The sequence below is a fragment of the Penaeus japonicus genome, unplaced genomic scaffold, assembly GCF_977035675.1.
Source record: "Penaeus japonicus unplaced genomic scaffold, GWHDUDI00000001_assembly GWHDUDI00000040, whole genome shotgun sequence".
Classification (NCBI taxonomy): Eukaryota; Metazoa; Arthropoda; class Malacostraca; order Decapoda; family Penaeidae; genus Penaeus; species Penaeus japonicus.
The window spans coordinates 11,749,009-11,758,381 of record NW_028234442.1 but is presented as its reverse complement, the minus strand read 5'-3'; positions in this window follow the sequence as shown (position 1 = coordinate 11,758,381).

Here is a 9,373-nt window from a genome sequence, read left to right as displayed (position 1 = left end):
ATACATCACTAGCCATTCGAACGAAGAGATCAAGGAAGAACTGGTCAGACAACTAAAGCTACAAGTTGACGAAGTGTATAAGATGCCTCAGCACGGAATCGTTAAGATTCGATTCCCAGACATACAGACTGCCAACAAAATAAAGGAACAAGGTTTAATCTTATACAACTACAGCATAAACCCGGCCCAGATCGAGGAAGAACGATTTACCAGAGTGATTCAATGCATGAATTGCTATGAATATGGCCATGTAAAGGGAAAATGCACAAAGAAGAACTCAGAAAAATGCAGCGAATGTGGACAAACTGGTCACAGGTTTACTGCATGCAAGAGCACCACCAAAAAATGCCTGAACTGTGGAGGCGACCATAGAACTCTTTCTGGTGCTTGTCCCATCAGAAGGAAGGAAATTACTAAAGTAGAAGAAAAGAAGCAAGAGAAGCAAGTACAGAAAGAGAACAGACTACTCAGTGAAGTGGTCAAGAATACAGCAAAGGCTACAGCAAAGGTTGAGAAAACAATTGAGAAGACTGCCAAAGCCACAGCCGAAATCACAAAAACGGCCATCAAAGAAACTCAACCTCCAATCATGCAACTGCCCAACAATCTGGCTGTAAAAACCCTGATAGCTCTAATGCACGCCCACCTGGCCAACCTTGCCCAACCAGGCTGCTTTGCAGAACAAGCAAAGCTAGCCTTGAGGCGAAATAACCTCCCTGAGATGGACCTTCCAAATGATGTAAATTCGGCAGGCATCCTGAGGGTTATGCTCCCTACAGAAACCCCCACAGAAGCACCTGAAGAAGAAGAAATGCCAGATCTGCCAGTTCTTGAAGAAGAAATGCCGCCACTGGAAGAGCCCACTGCACCAGCACCCCAGTATGTGAGGGTGCCATCCCCACACAGGTGCAAGAATGTGAAGAAGGCCAGGGAAGCAAAGGGCAAAGCTGTAGGAGTCATCCTGTACACTGCCGAGAAAACCGTTACAAACGGCAATATTGATGATGATGATGTTGCAGAATACATCAAGAATGGCAGGATGAAATACTCCTACAACAATCAGAAGCTGAAATCTGATGAATGTGCCAGTATCATAGATAGGAGAATTAGGGCAGCCTCCCTAAATCTCGTTGGTGTGGCTATCACCTACCTCGACCCTGAGTCCTACAGGAAGAGGAGGAATGGCTATGATGAGTCCCAAGAGAGGCATGAAGATGGACCTGCAGCCAAATCCAAGTGAATCACACCATCACTGTAGTTCAGCAGAACGTCCTCAAGTGGACTATGGTTCGTAGGAACGAACTGTCGGGCATGTATAGAGCCCTAAATGCAGATGTAGTCCTGATCAACAGTCATGGTTTGAAGGACACAGACAGGCTGAAACTGTTCCCCTACTTATGTTATCAGAGGAACAGGACTGGAGAAGCAAGTGATGGCATAGCAATAGCAGTCAGAAGAGAAATCAAACATAAGATTCTCGACGACTTTGACGAAATGCTGGCAATGGAGATAGAGACCAGCAGAGGTCCAATAGTAGTGGCTACAATGTATCTGCCTCCAAGAAGGGCAATTGTGCCACTGCAAGACTTGTACAGCCTACTTCGACGAAGATTACCCACATACATAGTGGGAGACCTCAATGCCAACCATCCAATGCTAAACAATAGAGCAGGCAACATGGTTGGCAATGCTATTGCTAGAATGGTTGCTGATGGAGATCTAATCCACATGGGACCAGACTTCCCTACTTACATCACAGGGAACACAGCAACCAAACCAGATATTGCACTGTGCAATAACCAAGCCCATCACAACGTGATCATGGAACCAGGCCCTGCAAGCACCAGTGATCACCTGCCCATCATCCTCAAGATATCATCCAACCCAATCCTGAAAAGCCTAAACTGTAGCAGATTCAACTTTAGAATGGCTAATTGGGGAGGATTCAAGGATGAGCTCCAGTCCAAGCCTGCAGCCAACTTGAGGACTGCAACATTGGAAGAGATTGACGAGGAAGTCGAAAAGTGGTACAGCGATGTTGAAGCTGCACTTGCTCATCATGTACCCAAGAGCAACCACAGGACTATCCCCCATCCAAGGCTAACAGCTGAAGTAAGACTGCTAAATATACAGTCGAATCACCTGCAGCACTATGCAGGGATTCATGGATGGACACAAGACCTGAGAGCAAGATATAGAAGCTTGCAAAGAGAACTCTCTAACCACTGGAGGAGAGCAGCAAATGACAAGTGGGAAGAACTTGTTCGAAAAGTGGAATGGGACCGAAAAGATCCACAGTCCTTCTGGTCAGGAATAAAGAAACTGATGGGAAGAAGTGAAAGCAGAAGTAGCTACCTCCTCAACGAACAGGATGAGAAGATTTATGAAGAAGAAGAACAAGAAATCCTGTTCAGAAATTACTGGAGAAATTGTTTCCGAATTACCGAAGAAGAAGAAGAGAACTTTGACAGTGATTTTGAGGAGACCATCATAGAGGAAATAGGAAGGCACATGCACCTCCTATATCCAGAAGCTGCTTCTGACTTCACTAGACTGGACCCCACAGATCCACTAATGACCAAGATCAACCCCACAGATGTCAAAAGAACTATTCAGAGTTTCAAGAATAGAACTGCTCCAGGCAAAAGCAGGATCAACAAAACAATCCTGCAAAATCTTCCAAACAAGATGTTGCTGAGACTGGCAAACATATACAATGCCTCTCTCACTGCTGGCTACTTCCCTGACCACTTCAAGGAAGCAAGAGTCAGGATGATACCAAAAGCCGGGAAAAATCCAAGAAAAGTAGAGAATTACAGACCAATATCTCTGCTGGAAGTCCCAGGCAAAGTCTTTGAAAAGATACTGAACATAAGATTGCGAAATCACCTGGAGATTAACGATTTACAAAATCCCAGGCAACATGGCTTCAGACCAGGCAGAGGAACATCAACAGCCATTGCAATCATATATGAAGAAATCGCCAATGCCATGAGCGAAAGGAACCAAGTCAATGTGGTTCTGAGAGATGTGGCCAAAGCCTTCGACAAAGTTTGGCACACAGGCCTGAAACTTAAGATCATCAGGCTGAACCTCCCGACGTCCTTGACCAAGCTATTGTGTGACTTTGTTGAAAGTCGGAGTGCAAGAATAGTCGTCGGCAATACAGTCGGCGAAGCAATTCCCCTCATGAGTGGAGTTCCACAGGGAAGCTGCCTCTCACCGACACTGTTCACAATCTATACAGCAGATCTGCCTGAACCATCACATGGCAGCAATCACTATATGTATGCCGACGACATCACTCAGATAATCAAGTATGAAGGGAGATCGATCGAGATGATGGCACTCAGAACTGCCAGAGCCATAGAGACCATCAATCGATACGAAAGACAGTGGAAGATCTCAACCAACATGAGAAAATTCCAAGTCATTCCTGTGGCCAAGTTCAAGACAGCAGATCTGATAGTGGACGAGGAAGCAGTGGACTACTGTGACAAAGGAAAGATACTAGGGCTAACAATTAGCAGAAGAGGAATTGTCCCTCACATAAATGATAGAGCAACCAAAGCTAAACATCAGCTGAACAAGATCAGAAGGTTCCAGACACTGAGTACTGAAACCAAGCTCTACATTTATAAAGCCCTAGTGCGGCCCATCATGGAATACCCGCCAGTGCCTACTCACACCATTTCCAGAAGGCAGATGATGCAGCTACAGACTATTCAGAACCAGGCAGGCAAATGGATTCTGAATATTCGCTTTCCTGAAGTAGTCACTGCACGAGAGATCCATGAAAGACTAAGGATCGAGGCGATCAACCAGAGACTCCACCATCAAGCCAGAAGAAGATGGACAAAAATCCAAGATGAGGATGAGGAGCTCTACAATCGCCTCAACGTTCGTCCAGAAGGCACACATGCCTGGTGGCCCAAAAGCCTCAGCAGAATCAATGGCATTGAAGAAGTTGAGGCCATATTCACGGCATCAGGTACAGGAGACCGATGATCACGTAAGGAGGCAACCATGAAGAGGAGAACCTAAAAGAAGACAAGAAGAATGAAGAAGTAAACCTCAAGAGGACCTGCAAGTTTAAATTCAAGTTTTAATTCAAGAATGAAGATTTTTTAAACACCTTTTAACCCAGACTACAAGCCAACCCACAGGGCTCCACTTCAACGTCAAGCACGGCACATCATGCATAGCAGTGAGAGGTGACGTGCGAGGTCGGCGAAGTGCAGCGTGGGCAGAGCTTCAGAATGTAAAAATCCAAAAAAAAAAAAAAAAAAAAAAAAAAAAAAAAAAAAAAAAAAAAACCCTTAAAAAATAGCCTGCTAGGTGTTCTGGTTTCTGGCTGCCTCCCGAGGGGTTGACCCGGGGCTTTGTTCAGCTACTAAGGGCGCACATGCAAGCTATTCTCTGACTTCTTTCTCCTGGTCTTACAACTTATCTTTTCTCCTTTCTCCACCTTTCTCAGCTTTCCTTCTATCACTTTATCTCCTCGCAAATTTCATTTCCACTATCCCTCCAGCTCCCTTCATCACTTCCTCTTCACTTTACACACTTCCATTATTCACTTCAACTTCCTTCTCCTCAAGACCAACTCCAATAAAAAGCTAATACTCTCTTCACTCTACTTAACTTTCTAACTCTCACTTTATCTCCTCCCAAGTTTCTTTTCACTATCTCTCCAGCTCCTTTCACCACTTCCTCTTCCGCTTTATCACGCTTCAAAAAAAAAAAAAAAAAAAAAAAAAAAAAACTAATACATTTTTTGGTTTTTACTAACTCTATTTAATGAATAAATAATAAAGATTCCTTATCCTTAATCCCAACCCAAGTTCCAGACCCCTTCCTCCCAACCCTCTTCAACTTACTCACCCCCACAGATAAGAAGAAGAAGAATCAACAAACAACAAAGACTTTTCACCTTCCGACCTGGCAGGCCTTCCAGAAGGTTTTGAGTGGACATGACACTTCAATATCTTAACGAGTCAGACAGGGAGTTTCGTCCTCCCACTACTCTAACTACGACTTTCCTTCATTTTCCTGACTGTTTTCCTTCACCTGAACTCTTCGTCTAACTTAACTGTCCCCTTCCACTTCGGTGGGAGTTCCAGTTATTCCCGCAGTGCGACATCAGCATCTCAGATCAGCAAGGACTCAACCTGACCTCACCTGAGATAACAGCACCTGCTCCAGCTTACCTGCACCATCTGAAGCTATTTAGAAGCCTCAGAAGAAGAAGAAGAAGAAGAATCTACAACTCTTTGAAGGAAGAGTTATAGTCTACATGCTAAGTGTGTAACACTTATAACAAGAAGAAGAAGAATACCTGGATTACCTGAGTTAATCCCAAGAGAGTAACACTTATGCCAAGGAGTTGACATCTTTAAGGAGTTGGCATACTAAAAGAGATCCCTTCATAGTAAGGGTTTTGACACTCGGCTCTCTCGAGCCAAGCACCTCGGTGCTACAAGAGATCCTTGTAGGCACACACCTGTCCCCCCCTGTCCTTTACCACCACTTTTCGGCGTTAGGATAACACCTTGTGTTTCTGAAGGCGAACCCTGCGGTTTACCCGGCGAAGGCCGGGGTCTCAAAGGGGTCCCTTAGTCGGGATACTGTAAGAAACACTCGGAGGTTGCCACCTTTGTCAGGCTTAGGGAACGGCGGCAGGCCACTCTAACACTCCTGCCAACTCTAGCTAGACACCGTCTACATAGCCAACCTGGTTAGGCTCCTCAGAGATAAGAGGAGGTTGTCAGATATAGGAAGTAATCTGGCAACACAGGCAGGAATTGGACCTTTTTCACTGACAGGACGAGGATATGCTAGTGGAACCATGGCTTCCACAACCAAGATTAAGATAAATCTTGAAGGCATACCGACTCTGACCAGGAAACAGGAACTAAACTCTTAATGTTCGGCAATGGCATCCACTTCTTAAGGATTATAGACTCAAGGAATGGCTACATTGTCTTACCTAAGACATCTCAAGATGCTGACAAATTAATGTCCCCAGATTTTCGGCGCAAACTGAAAAACTCTGGCTATGAACCCCAGATGCCCCTTGAGACCAAAGCAAAGATGACAATCGTGATAAAGAAAGTGGATTCATACATCACTAGCCATTCGAACGAAGAGATCAAGGAAGAACTGGTCAGACAACTAAAGCTACAAGTTGACGAAGTGTATAAGATGCCTCAGCACGGAATCGTTAAGATTCGATTCCCAGACATACAGACTGCCAACAAAATAAAGGAACAAGGTTTAATCTTATACAACTACAGCATAAACCCGGCCCAGATCGAGGAAGAACGATTTACCAGAGTGATTCAATGCATGAATTGCTATGAATATGGCCATGTAAAGGGAAAATGCACAAAGAAGAACTCAGAAAAATGCAGCGAATGTGGACAAACTGGTCACAGGTTTACTGCATGCAAGAGCACCACCAAAAAATGCCTGAACTGTGGAGGCGACCATAGAACTCTTTCTGGTGCTTGTCCCATCAGAAGGAAGGAAATTACTAAAGTAGAAGAAAAGAAGCAAGAGAAGCAAGTACAGAAAGAGAACAGACTACTCAGTGAAGTGGTCAAGAATACAGCAAAGGCTACAGCAAAGGTTGAGAAAACAATTGAGAAGACTGCCAAAGCCACAGCCGAAATCACAAAAACGGCCATCAAAGAAACTCAACCTCCAATCATGCAACTGCCCAACAATCTGGCTGTAAAAACCCTGATAGCTCTAATGCACGCCCACCTGGCCAACCTTGCCCAACCAGGCTGCTTTGCAGAACAAGCAAAGCTAGCCTTGAGGCGAAATAACCTCCCTGAGATGGACCTTCCAAATGATGTAAATTCGGCAGGCATCCTGAGGGTTATGCTCCCTACAGAAACCCCCACAGAAGCACCTGAAGAAGAAGAAATGCCAGATCTGCCAGTTCTTGAAGAAGAAATGCCGCCACTGGAAGAGCCCACTGCACCAGCACCCCAGTATGTGAGGGTGCCATCCCCACACAGGTGCAAGAATGTGAAGAAGGCCAGGGAAGCAAAGGGCAAAGCTGTAGGAGTCATCCTGTACACTGCCGAGAAAACCGTTACAAACGGCAATATTGATGATGATGATGTTGCAGAATACATCAAGAATGGCAGGATGAAATACTCCTACAACAATCAGAAGCTGAAATCTGATGAATGTGCCAGTATCATAGATAGGAGAATTAGGGCAGCCTCCCTAAATCTCGTTGGTGTGGCTATCACATACCTCGACCCTGAGTCCTACAGGAAGAGGAGGAATGGCTATGATGAGTCCCAAGAGAGGCATGAAGATGGACCTGCAGCCAAATCCAAGTGAATCACACCATCACTGTAGTTCAGCAGAACGTCCTCAAGTGGACTATGGTTCGTAGGAACGAACTGTCGGGCATGTATAGAGCCCTAAATGCAGATGTAGTCCTGATCAACAGTCATGGTTTGAAGGACACAGACAGGCTGAAACTGTTCCCCTACTTATGTTATCAGAGGAACAGGACTGGAGAAGCAAGTGATGGCATAGCAATAGCAGTCAGAAGAGAAATCAAACATAAGATTCTCGACGACTTTGACGAAATGCTGGCAATGGAGATAGAGACCAGCAGAGGTCCAATAGTAGTGGCTACAATGTATCTGCCTCCAAGAAGGGCAATTGTGCCACTGCAAGACTTGTACAGCCTACTTCGACGAAGATTACCCACATACATAGTGGGAGACCTCAATGCCAACCATCCAATGCTAAACAATAGAGCAGGCAACATGGTTGGCAATGCTATTGCTAGAATGGTTGCTGATGGAGATCTAATCCACATGGGACCAGACTTCCCTACTTACATCACAGGGAACACAGCAACCAAACCAGATATTGCACTGTGCAATAACCAAGCCCATCACAACGTGATCATGGAACCAGGCCCTGCAAGCACCAGTGATCACCTGCCCATCATCCTCAAGATATCATCCAACCCAATCCTGAAAAGCCTAAACTGTAGCAGATTCAACTTTAGAATGGCTAATTGGGGAGGATTCAAGGATGAGCTCCAGTCCAAGCCTGCAGCCAACTTGAGGACTGCAACATTGGAAGAGATTGACGAGGAAGTCGAAAAGTGGTACAGCGATGTTGAAGCTGCACTTGCTCATCATGTACCCAAGAGCAACCACAGGACTATCCCCCATCCAAGGCTAACAGCTGAAGTAAGACTGCTAAATATACAGTCGAATCACCTGCAGCACTATGCAGGGATTCATGACTGGACACAAGACCTGAGAGCAAGATATAGAAGCTTGCAAAGAGAACTCTCTAACCACTGGAGGAGAGCAGCAAATGACAAGTGGGAAGAACTTGTTCGAAAAGTGGAATGGGACCGAAAAGATCCACAGTCCTTCTGGTCAGGAATAAAGAAACTGATGGGAAGAAGTGAAAGCAGAAGTAGCTACCTCCTCAACGAACAGGATGAGAAGATTTATGAAGAAGAAGAACAAGAAATCCTGTTCAGAAATTACTGGAGAAATTGTTTCCGAATTACCGAAGAAGAAGAAGAGAACTTTGACAGTGATTTTGAGGAGACCATCATAGAGGAAATAGGAAGGCACATGCACCTCCTATATCCAGAAGCTGCTTCTGACTTCACTAGACTGGACCCCACAGATCCACTAATGACCAAGATCAACCCCACAGATGTCAAAAGAACTATTCAGAGTTTCAAGAATAGAACTGCTCCAGGCAAAAGCAGGATCAACAAAACAATCCTGCAGAATCTTCCAAACAAGATGTTGCTGAGACTGGCAAACATATACAATGCCTCTCTCACTGCTGGCTACTTCCCTGACCACTTCAAGGAAGCAAGAGTCAGGATGATACCAAAAGCCGGGAAAAATCCAAGAAAAGTAGAGAATTACAGACCAATATCTCTGCTGGAAGTCCCAGGCAAAGTCTTTGAAAAGATACTGAACATAAGATTGCGAAATCACCTGGAGATTAACGATTTGCAAAATCCCAGGCAACATGGCTTCAGACCAGGCAGAGGAACATCAACAGCCATTGCAATCATATATGAAGAAATCGCCAATGCCATGAGCGAAAGGAACCAAGTCAATGTGGTTCTGAGAGATGTGGCCAAAGCCTTCGACAAAGTTTGGCACACAGGCCTGAAACTTAAGATCATCAGGCTGAACCTCCCGACGTCCTTGACCAAGCTATTGTGTGACTTTGTTGAAAGTCGGAGTGCAAGAATAGTCGTCGGCAATACAGTCGGCGAAGCAATTCCCCTCATGAGTGGAGTTCCACAGGGAAGCTGCCTCTCACCGACACTGTTCACAATCTATACAGCAGACCT